The following is a 12,886-nucleotide window of genomic DNA, read 5'->3' on the forward strand; positions in this document are numbered from 1 at the left end:
ACTTCACCATCTACCAGTAAACCCACTTGGTACTCGACACTTAGTTTATCTTACTTATACCAACATGTTACTTAATTTATTTATTTCTGACCTGTTTATAGTGTATAATATCGTTTTCTCCTGTGTGCACTGACGTAAAGGCGAGCTACTGTAACAAAGAGTTTCCCTACGGGGATCAATAAAGTATTTCTGATTCTGATTCTGATACTAGCTGTATACAGTATGTACTACATCCATAGTATACTGTTTTTGCAATTACTATACATACAACATACTTCAGCTACTAACGGGAGTACTTGTTGCAGCCACCAAGTCATCAGTGGTTGTCCCTGTCCCAGTGTTTTCATTGACAAAATAAGTTGATTTTTTTCCGAAGGGGAACTTTCAGCCACAGTTTAAGAGAACTCATGTCGATATCGGTCTTGTGAAAAGTAACTACAACAGAATTTATTCTGATGGTGTGCAGGTGAATTCCATTAAACAAAGTACAGTCCCGAGATGGCTCATAATTACTTCCTCGTTCAGCAACTGAATAGCTGACTGCTCAGTGACATTGCTCTCAATGGTGCTGGAAGCTATCTTGCAACAATACTGATGAAGGAGCTATAAGCATAGACTGTTGTAGGAGTCTACGCTGTTATCCACAGCAGAACAACGGCTGAGATTCATCTGATATGTTGTTGTTGCCTGTAAAAAAAACCCCATTTTATTATGAGAGAAAGATTGAGGTGCTCACATTGTATGCTGTAATGTATAATGGATATCCATTTATCTTAGAGTTGACAAAAAAATAATCTTAACTCAAGGTCCATGTACTGGCTTTTTTCTGGAACCGGAAATAATTAAGAAGACTAGTAAATGGACCTTGGGTTAAGATTTTTTTTCTGTTAAACTACTGTTTCCAAGGTCAAGAATGAACTTTCATGCCCATCCCAATCCCAATTGAGATAGATGCTACAGTAGTTGGACAGATAGGACAGAGGTGGAAAATTTACATTAGTCTACAACTAACTTAAAATTCCTCTGAAAAGTAACCAACAATTGCACTCTACGGGAACAAACCAGTACTCTTTCTACAGCAGAGGTTGTGCTGTCACTCTGATGCTGATTGTATTAAATTTCATGTGATTTCTGCATTTTTTTGTACATTAGGTTGTACAGGTAGTGCCTTGAGTGGATACACTACATATGCACAGTCATGTGACACAAATGTTATATATAACCTTCATTTAATCAGGTAGTCTCTTTGTGATCGAGATCTTTTTGCAAGAGAGACCTGAGTACAGAAGATAGAATTAAAAACAAACATAGCCAGAAGTAACACAAGCACATACGACATCAGAGACAATCACACACATAACTAAATAGAGACTGTTAGACTACTTTCAATTAAGCTGATCTGAGAAGGGCAAATAAAGTTTCTGTTGAACATGTGCTTGAACTGATCAGTAACAACAGTATGAGGTGTTGGCAGCAGGTTGACCTCCTCCTTGCTCCTGTGTTTACAGCTCAGAATGACTCATCTGACGAGCGTTAACATCTCCACAGCTGACGGTTTCTGTTTTCTGCTGACCTAGCCACACAGGTTTATTAGCATGCTGGAAAGATCTATTTTACTTTGACCCCTGCCTGTTTGCCCTTGTTAGACCTTACAGCTGTTTGTGTGTTCTGTGCAAGTATGCTATGTATGTGTGCATGGACAAAATGCCAGCATGAAGCTTTGTGTGTGTGTGTGTGTGTGTGTGTGTGTGTGTGTGTGTGTGTGTGTGTGTGTGAGAGCTTCACATTCAAGCAGTGGTCACAGGCCAAATGGTGCATGGAGAAGCTTCATCTGCGTAAGTGGCCACTGGGGGCAGCGTTAAGTGTCCTGGAGGGTCTCCAAAGTCATATCACACACACGCACGCACACACACACACACACATTTAGAAACGACTGTGTGTGTATCCTGGAGGGACTGTGGGGTCGTTACCCTACTAATGGGGCCATATGGTCACAAAACAAACACAAACTGTTCCTCCTCTCTGCCTATAATAAGGTCATGAAGATGCTGATCTCATTCAGATGGAGAAACCAGCAAAAGAGAACGTGCCAGAGGATGTGGACTGAACTCACAGGGAGGAAGGTCAATAACCTGCAGCATCTCCTGTCCACAGCAGCCTGCATATGAGTTATATTACAGAAAAAATCAATACATGATTGCTTGATGGTTATGACGTGTTCCTGGTCATATACAGTATAATATGTGATATTTTCATATCCAGACTTGGCCAGCAGCAGCTCCATGCACACGAGATGGCAAAAGTCTCGAGGGTGATCAGTTTCAACCCAGTCATCAGAAGCAGGATTACAATACTTCTGCAGATACTAAACCACAGGGAACAATTTGAGAAAGTCAAGGAAGCAACTTTTCATCATGGCCCTGCAGTATTTCAGTAGCCTGGGAACCAGACGAATCTGCAAGCTCATGTTTTATTTGCTCTGGTGGATGCATTTGCATTTGTGAATTGGTCTGGTGATGTCAGGCTAATATTTCAGAATAGGGCAGAGAAATTTGTGGGATCAAGGTTTGACGGAAAAACAAAGTTCTCTTACCAATGATCTGTGGCACTCTTGCCTCCTAATCAAACTGTAGCAAGAGAATAGTGTATTTACTCACCATCAGTAGCTTTGCCTGCATATTACTGTCATCACAACATAATGTAATGACACTCAGAAGGAGTGTCATGACCCAGAATCTCTCCGCTTTGTCACTGCTGGCTACTGCATCCCACCTGATGACGCTGATGGACTTTAGTGACTTGATAGATCTCTTTGCACACAAAAGGTCAATGAAGAAACTCTAAGGGTAATACCTGTATTCCATTACTGTAACTCTGTGCAGTGTGACACAGTTTGGGGATTGTACATTTGTTCATATAGTCGTAGTGTTTTCTCTTTGGCCTGTGTGCCCAGCTTGTGATGCTTATTATGAACATAATTTCTGTTATACATTCATCTCTTCTATGTGATACTGTTTTCATAATCTGCAGTTTACACCATCACATCATCTTGTTGTATTCTGGTGCTCAGTGATTGACTGAGCGCCAGAATACAACAAGATGATGTGACGGTGTATGACTACTCTTTGACAGCCTGTTATGTGTGTTGAGATGCTGAGTGGAGTAGCACTGTTCAAGGTGCTGAAGCAGTGGTGGGCTGCAGTAGATATATCTGTCATCACAGCTCTCTGCAGCAGTTTTTCAGTAGCCCTCACATTGGCCATGGTGTGACTATTGTACCATTTGACAAACAATGCCTTATGTCTGTGTGTACAGTGGGAGTAGATGGTGGCAATTAAGAAGGGCTTAAATCTGTGGTGTGTGGTGGCATTACGGGAAATGTAGGATCCAATGTTTTTGGAGCTCATGGAGCATGGATGTATATGAGCTTGACTCATACTAGGGATTAAAACTCAGGATATCGATTCTGATCATTCTGTTTTTAATGTGTCTCTTGTGTATGCCCCAATTTTATGGATTTTATGGATTTTATGGATTTTAACCTCTTAAATTTCACATGTTTAAAGCACCTTCTGCAATACATATTTGTGATAATGTGATGATCTGTGCCACCAATTTACACAGTTTCTACATACATTTTGTCGACATGTGGAGACATTCTTCTCCATATAATGTCCTTAAATATTCTAATATTCTAATTTGATACTTTTGCCTTCACGACGGCACAGACAGATCCTTCAGTTTTGTGATGGTAAATCACCTGTACCCTTCCAGAGAGAGTAAGGTAGTGCTTCAGCCTGCTGGGAGTGTAGATTGTAAGATGAGCATCTAAAGTAAATGATAAAATATAAGTGAACAGAATAACCATCTGAATGAATAATTCATGAGAACACATCAAACTCTATTACTCTTTGTAGGAGAAGATGTGAGAGATTAAAATGGGAATGTGATACTGGTGAAAATGTTCTTCCTTTCCCTAAGGACTGGAAATCTCTGTCACACATATTGTAGTTTTAATACCTTTAGGCTAGTTCACAAACGTTGGAAGAGATCTGTCAGGTGTAAAGTAAGTTTATAGTTTGTAACTCCACCATAGTGTACAGTGTGCATTTTTAATATTAGCATGACACTAAAAAACATTAGTACATTGTTCGCTTGAGATAAGATGATATGGTTGTAAACTTAACGTCCGCTTTAGCATGGATACTTTCTGCTGGTTAGCTATCCACCAATGCCTGCTGAATAGACTGCTGAATGAGAAAAGACTGCTTCATTCTACTTCCAGTTTCCTGAGGTTCATCCAAATTATGAATCACTAATAAATCTGAATTGTTGCTGATTTATTTGAAGAGTAAATGAGGCATGAGCTGATGTCTGGATATGGATATGACACACCTGACCACTTGGTGGGGTTGTTAGTCCAGCTATTCTCTGGCAGGTGAAAGGGCAATAAAGGTTTTTTGGATGTACCTGCCACATAGTAGTTGTCCAGTTTGTGTATATAAAATGGTTGTAGTTAAAGAAGCTAAACTGTTATTAAAGTGCAAATGTGAGACTTAATGTTACCCCACAGTCCCTGTCCCCCAACTCTGAGTGGAGTCTCCAGTGGTGGGCCACAGCCAACACGTTGACTTTCTCTGTTAAATTGTTTTGTTACAGCAAATCCCCTGACATGAAAGCCAAATGACATCAGTTCATGTATATTAGGCTTTTGTATCAATGAACAAAAGGTGACATCCTCTCAGGAATAATTATTTAACAGTGCTTCCATCCAGTGATTCCATCTGTTTCTCAAAAACAAGGTAAGAACATCTAAAAAGGACACGTGAATACATTTAATATCACAGTCATGGAGATTAGTGGTGATTAATGTGTGGTGACAGTAGATAATCATGTCAATATTTCTGTATTCATATTCAGATTTTGCACTGTTTCAGCTCAGGAACAACAAAGTGACTAATCATAATAATGTCATAGGCAGACTTTAATAGATGCATTAGGATTGATATACCCCTGGGGTGAATGGGTTATTGCTCATAAAGCAGAATAATCTGCACTGGCAATTAAATCAGATAGTATTACAGGTTAATTTAAGAGACTTGCAGATAATACAGGCATAGAGAAAATGGTCAAATACATTGTAATTGCAACAAATTTAAGAGTTTGAGCAAGAATATGTTAAAGAGATTATCAAAGTGGTGTGAGTCTGGAGCAGAAGTAGAATAGAGCCCTGCAACTATTATGACATTTCATCCATTTTAATCAGATTGACTTTGAGATGAGCGAGGGAACTGACGCTGTCCAAGATGCCTTGCACAACACCAAAACAGGTATGTCAAACTCAGTGTACTGCATACTGTATGCTGTGCACTTAGATAAGGCTGGTGTTGCTTTATATTTTTGTTATTGGCATCAAATCCCATGAAAAGACCAAAACCATCAATCTGTTCGTCCGTCTCTTAATGCTTTTTCTGACTTCCCTACCTGGTCTGTGGCTCTCAGCCCCAAACCTGTTTGGTCCTACTGAAAACATATAACAGATCACAAATATGTACTTTCACTTTTAAAATGGGGTTGGAATTTCCTAAGAAAGCTGGGCACTGTAGTTTTTAGCAAACATTAGTCAAACAGGGGTAAATAGTGCATTTGTTAGGGACTATTTAATACACATATGATGCTCTAGTGTAGTATTTAAGGCTTTCGAACGGTGTCAAAATAAACTACAGTTACTGTGTTCATCGTAATGAAGGAACATGTCATCCATTGCAACAGTGTGGCTCACTGATGTGTTTTAATAGTTATTAGACAACAATGGAGGTTTTGCTCAGAGGAAAAAGCTATGTATATCAGGCTTGGGTTATACAGGTAATTACTTCAATTCATTGTTGTTGTTTTTTCCATGGGATTGGTGAACAATAAGAAAAATATCAAATATTGCCAGCCTTATCCTTTAATGAGAGAAAAGTCAAGTCTCCAACCCGGGGCCCATGTTTTCTGATAGAAATGTGTGTTAGAGGAAGTGTTCAACATGCAGATTTTATTTTATAAGGTTTTAATGAATTGTTTGGTCTACATCTTATGCATGCTGGCAGCAGGTACACACATCACAGACGCATATTTACCTTCACACACATACACACACTAACAAAGCTAAACTCTGTTTTCCTAAGAGATTTGTCCCTTTTTGGCTTGGGAAAACAGTGTGTCCTATCACGGTTAGGCTGCTGGCCCAAAGAGGAGTGTGTGTGAGAGAGAGGGAAAAAGAAAGGAGGTGATAGACATAAAGGGTCATATGTAGTATGTGTTGATATGAGTTTATCATAGGAAGAAACAAATGTTGAAATACAGTACTATTGGCACGTGTGTATGCGAACTCCAGCTGCTCTTTCATGGCAGATTAAAGCTTCCTGTGGTCAATTTGCTCTCCCTAATGTCAGGTCCCCTCCAAAGACTGGAATCACCCGTAGCCTAGCAACCGTGGCCACAGCTAACGGAAGCGCAGCCATGCATGCAAAATTAGGTTTGTGTGTGTGCGTATGCCTATATATTCTGTAGGAGGGTATGTCTGTATGCTTCTGTCCAATGCTGTGTCTGGGTGTGGGTGTGCATGTGTGCAGATGCATGTGTGTCTGTGTGTGCACCTTTTCAACCATGTGGATGCTTTAGTATGTTTGGGGAAAAAGGGTCATATTTGGCGAAACAAAAATGCCCCCTTTTTTTTTTTTTTTTTTTTTTACACCTATAGTCTTTTTTTCCCCCCTTTTACACTTAAACCCCCACCCTCCATCCCCTTTTCCTGTTATTTCAACTACACTCACTCTCTTCCCTCATTCCAACAATGTCCACATCCAACATGGCTCTCCAGGGAAGCCAGCCAGAGCTGCTGAGAGGCTGGGCTTGGTGCTCTGTGGCTGGGCAGCGGCAAATGATCTCTGGCCTCCATGGTTTGGATCTCTGCTTTTTGGGACAGAGTTTGTACCTTAGCCTGACTTACAGATTGGACTGCTGGATGGCTTGAGGCAAAATGGTGATACATATTCCCTGGATAGCACAATGAATCAGGAATCAGGGAGAGAGCAGGGGACTGAGAGATTCATCACAACCACAAACCAGCTGGTCACCCACATAAATATAAAGCAGCTGGGATGTCTTATTTCAAGCAGAATTTTCTCAAACACTGAAGACCTTTCTGTAAATCTTTTGTTTGTCATTAAGAAACACAGATAAAGAGAAGAAAATAAACTAAGCTGGATAAAATAACAAAAACAGACCCAGGTTAATTCAATTCAATTTTATTTATATAGTGCCAATTCATAACAGAAGTTTTCTAATTGTACTTTGCTTATAGAGCAGGTGTATACCGTACTCTTTATAATATTATTTACAGAGACCCAACAAATCCCAACATGAGCAAGCACTTGGCGACAGTGGCAAGAAAAAACTTCCTTTAAGAAGCAAAAACCTTGGACAGAACCAGACTCAGTGGTGGGCAGCCATCCACCGAGAGAGAGAGAGGTCTAGAGAGAGAGAGGTTTTGGGGGATGGGGGAAAGGGAGGCGCAATGCAAATACCACCTAGAATGTTTTAAAATAGTAGAAATTTAATTGTAGTGTAATTGTAGGGTTTATATTAATAGGTTAGTGTGCTTATATACAAATTACAATAATCTTATTTGTATAGCATTTTTGTTAAATTAAAAAAAGGTTTTCAGAGAAAAACAGGCTTATACTTTTCAAAATAAGGTACTGAAAATAGCATTCTTTTGGTATCTGTACCAAAGATCAGGTATCATTTCAGCACGAGTATCAAAACATTTCCAACGATAACTGGCCCTAGTGGGGGACACGTTAAAGCAGCAAACCAAAAAGGCAGATACACATACACAATCTGAGACCAGCTGAACGTTTGTGTGTGTGTGAGAGAGAGTCAGAGTGAGAGTGTACCTGGTTGCTTACATGCGTGAGAAAAACGGGAAGAGAGAGAGAATGAGAGAGAGCTGCAGGCAGAGAGGCATGAGCCAGCAGCAGCAGCACTAGATTACATTAGCAAGGCATGAGGCAGCGAAAAGGTCAGTGAATCAGATCAATATAGCAGCACAACTCTGAGGGCAGGCGCTGAGCTGGTCTGCTATCCAAGCGGATTGCTGAGGAAGCCTTGTCTTTGTGGATGTGTTTAAGGAATTTGACCATGCTGAGAGTGGACAGAAGAGCTGACTCCTGAAAATGGCAGCATGTCCACTTCATCTGTGAGGGAGGAGGAACTTTGTTGCTGAGTAGATGTGTATAAACAATACAGAAGAGCTGCTTTTTTAAAATGTGCTGTTTTTACATAAAACAAATTACACCTGGATACTGTCTGTGCTTCTATACATCTACAGTATGTATAATAATGTTTGCAAATGTTTTGCTGATCTTGTAAGATGCTTATAGCTTTCATGAAAAACCAATGAACAGCTCAAATTTGATAGATTACAATATCAAAGCAAAAGGATACCTACAGTAAATCCTGCATTTTTGCTGCACTACAATTTGTAAAAATCAATTACCACTACATCTACCCAAGAGCTGTGCTGTGAATGAATCTAAATTTCGAGTGGCTATTAAGTCTCTCATAGATCATATTGACTTAGATATGGTCCCTCTAACTTCTAATGGCCAGCACTTACAGTAGATGAGTAGTTCAGCACTCTTAGCCCATTATACTGTTAGTGGACACACAGTGCAATCAGATCAGGAGGGTCAAAGATTTTAGTGTGCTCCATTAGTGAAGTGCACTACTCGGTTGGATTCTAATTGACCTCCTGTAAAAGGAGTGGACAAGCTAGACCTCTCCCAGTGAAAAGTTAGATCCTGCCGGTGGGGGAAACCATAATGCATGTATGGTCATCTTTACTGCAAATCATTCATAAACAAATAAATTAGATGAATTTGAAAATAAGATGAGATCAGATTTAATGTAAAAGATACTTGCTGGGATTACAGTGGCACATAAAACATATATAAAGGAAATAATAATGGGTTAACTTAAAGATTATTAAACAAATGCAAAATATATGCAATATGAAAATGTACCAAAAATCTGTGGCATGCAAGAACTTTGTCCCCTGTACAGATTCAATTTACAAAGTTAAAGTAAAATTTGAAACATCAGTCTCTTTGAAAGGTAAATGTTCCACTCTTCTGAGCACCACAAACAAACTTCCGTGGCATTGCAAGATATCACTAGGGCCCTTTTTAGTTATTCGGGTAAAGTGAACTTCCACCAGAGTTCACTTGATCAGCTTCAGTGTGTCTCTGCAGATTATAAAGTGTGTGGACCTTTAAACCTCTTGGGATGTTGATGCTCATCAAACTATTCAGTGAGCGCTCATGCCCTGCAGATTGGAGCACTGTGACCACTCCAATTGGTTTTGTATTTAGTCACATCTTTTTTGTCCTTTAAGCTGAGCAGTGGGCCTAAACCATGCGAGGAAAATGCACCCTAGCCCAATTTTCTGCTTGTTGAGAACAGAGTGAAGGATGACCATAGAAGTTTTTCCTCACTGCGCAGAAGGCCACAGTCTGCGTTGTTGGACCACTTCACTTGCAAAAGAATATTGAAGTTTATAAAGGGAATATATTGCTTTTTACAGCTTGTGTGACTTCCATGTATTTGGTCATCAGTCCTTTCAGTTATGATAACTTTTTACCCTAAAAATGTAAAACTACCAAGTTAAGAAGTCTTAACAAACAATGGCAGTTCTCAAAGCAGCTGATTACATTTTGACAGATTATGAAATCAGGTTGCGTCACACACGCAAGGAAAATGTTCTTATATTATCTGCTCTCAAATCACAAACACACTGCATCACATGTTACACAATAGTAAGATTATCTTTCCAACACATCACTACCACTCTACCAAGTTTAGTCAAGTCAATTTTATTTATATAGCCCAATATCACAAATCACATATTTGCCTTGGGGCTTTACAATCTGAACAGCATACGACACCCTCTATCCTTTGACCCTCGATTCAGATGTGGAAAAACTCCCCCAAAAAAGAGAAACGAATTGGAAGAAACCTCAGGAAGAGCAACAGAGGAGGGATCCCTCTCCCAGGATGGACAGACATGCAATATTGTTGTGTGTACAGACTAGACCAGCATAATAAAATTACAGTATGGACAATCATGATGACAAAATTATAAATAGATTGTAACATACGTATACTAAGAATGGATTCAGGCGGACGTTGAGCAACTTCAGGTGTCGCCAAACAGATAGGACTTGAGCCACCAGACCGTCCTCCCTAAAAATACGCCTAATGTAACTGACTTACTAATGTATCTGAGCTTATTTTAACCCAAACCATTGTCTTTTCCTATTTTCATAATACTTTTTCATTTATTTGTTGTTTTTAGATCAATGCCAGGACACTTCACACCTGTAAGAATACCTGCATTCAGTTACTCCTCTGCAAACAATTTAAAAAATGCCACAAATCTGAAGCTGCATTTGTTCATCTACAAGAATGAAAAAAATGTTCCAGTAAAAAGCCTTGCTATTGTTCAGAAGTGTGTTTTTTTTATATTCAGTGGCATCCACCTGCTTACAATGCCAAGGAGGCACGCAGAGTGGTGAAGACACAAACCAAAAATTCAATGATCTCCTGGCTGTGGTTATGCTGTATATGCAACAGGGTCACCTCTTACTATCACAAAATGTCTTCTGAAGTGAGATTCTTTAGCTCTCTAACAATGTGTGCAAAAAATTTGCAGATGCTACCAAAAACTCTATGCATAAGAAAGTGGACACGCCTGGCTGTAAGAGGGTGTGGTGTGTGTGAAACGGAACATAAGTTTGAGGTTATCTTCTGTTATACATGAAACATGAGCAACTTCAGCAGTTTGTACTCCACTGAGTCAGCTGTCTGTCAAAGTCACAGTGTTCTCTTATTTGAGCCTTTGTGAAATATTCATTTCTTTTCAAAATGTTTTTTATTGATTGTCAACCAAGATGCATAAATGTTCTCCCGATGGCAGATCATGTTCTTTGACATAAATCAGAAACAAACCTCGAACTTCCACTCCCACTCGCCCCAAATGGTCATTAAACAAACCAAAGTCACAATAACAAACTGAATGAATGAAAAGGTGGTTATTCATGTGATCACAATGAATACAAGAGCAAATATAGCAATTACAACAAATAAAAGAGGAAGAAAAGAAAAGAATAAATACTACTAATAATAGGTGGATTAAATGTTTTGGAGGGTTGCGGAGGAGTCAAGTGTAACAGGTCAGTGACAAGCCCACATAACCACATGGGAGCTCTGGAAGGAAAGGAGAAAGTCAGAAAGGAGGTTAGGTTCAGTTACACAGAGTCTGAGAAAGTGTTTGAAATTAATTTCTCCAGATTTTTTCTAAGCTGGGACACAGCCAGTACATATGGATCAATGAATCTTTAGCACCATTACATTTATTGCAGCTGGGCTTGACTTGGGGATACATTTTGAGCCTTGGTCAAATTCTTAAACTAATGAACCACTGGGCCTTCTCTGCATTTTTAAAAATTATAAATGACACTTAATGATGAGCATGATGTTAGCGGCTGAATTATCTTTGTGGAAACACCACAAGTGCACACCCTTACTTTGAGTACATTTTACCCTACAACTTCCAACGAATAGAGAGCTATGCTTTACGTTTCATGCGTGAGGACATTATGAAAGGACACATCAGCTAATGTACTATGGGGATCAAATATAAGATCTGAGAGTTACCTGGGTCACGCTCTCATGTATCCCCTATTTTGTATCCCATCCTGGACTACTCCTTTAAATAGAAACAGTGATAGGAGTGAACCGCCTGCTCTCCTCGGAAAATAACACCAAGGGGAGTGGAGAGCGAACAGGCAGTTCTCCGTTTAAAAGAAATATGCACACAGTAGAGGATTGCTTATTTCTCCTCAAAGAAAATACTGCAGGGAGTAGAATTTTAGTCCACCTTTGTCCCTCATCTGTGGGGCAAAGTGATTCAGTGTGGTGAACTTGGTGCTTTCCCATTATTAGTTTTCTCCTCTGTGGGTCCGTTCCCTTTGGATGTGATCAGCTGAGGCTAGAAGACTCCTAAACATCCTTTATAGTAGTCTAAAGCTAAGGCCTTACAAGTCTGACCAGCATTGATGCTGCTAACCAAATGACTGTAATATCATTTTTTTTATGAATGGGCCGATTATAAAGATTTAGATTCTGAAGTGATGAGATTTGTGAGAGGCAGATAGTGGGCCCCGATCAGTTGTTCAAACACACAAATATTTTTAAGAGCGCAGGTCCAGAGAGCATCTGTGGAAAAGTGCTTAACAGTTGTGCTAAGATATTCAGTGGCATGTGACTATTGTTTCTACTGTCGAAGACAAATAACCCCATGGAAAGAACAATTATTTCAGGACAGTGCCAATATTTTCCCAAGTGATGATAACACTTGAGAAACCTTTCACAAATTATTAATAACCAATTAGTGAATTAACACATAATTTTCCCCAATGGGATATCAGCGAGGATGTTGACAAAATAATGTACCACCACGTCTTTGAAGTGAATTGTAAGAACGGCCAACATTGCATGCATGGTAATAAAAATAGCTGGAAAGAAAAAGTGTTGTGAAAATATAAAGTCTGTGTTGAATCTGCAGGATTTTTACTTGAATGGGAAGAGTTTTTGTACTGTGTATGTTCTGTTAGTGTACAGGAGAGGCATTGTTGACATTTTATTTCATTGAAGGTTGTAAGTGGTTTTGCTTCCTTTCCTCCAGCAGTTTTTGACAGCTACTGCCATTTCTGGTCAACTCTATCCATATCACAAGCTGTTGTTGTTCTGTTCTGTGGCTGTGTGTTTTGTCATAGTG

The 12,886-nt window shown here is 39.5% G+C and overlaps 1 long non-coding RNA gene across 1 annotated transcript; it reads left to right on the forward strand.

The window, feature by feature from the left end:
* The first annotated feature begins 2,034 nt into the window (after positions 1-2,034).
* LOC122877508 lies at positions 2,035-3,465 on the forward strand. Its single transcript, XR_006378270.1, has 2 exons — positions 2,035-2,123; positions 2,263-3,465. It is a non-coding gene; the product is annotated as an uncharacterized LOC122877508 (long non-coding RNA).
* Positions 3,466-12,886: the final 9,421 nt, after the last annotated feature.

The sequence above is a fragment of the Siniperca chuatsi genome, linkage group LG6, assembly GCF_020085105.1.
Source record: "Siniperca chuatsi isolate FFG_IHB_CAS linkage group LG6, ASM2008510v1, whole genome shotgun sequence".
Lineage (NCBI taxonomy): Eukaryota > Metazoa > Chordata > Actinopteri > Centrarchiformes > Sinipercidae > Siniperca > Siniperca chuatsi.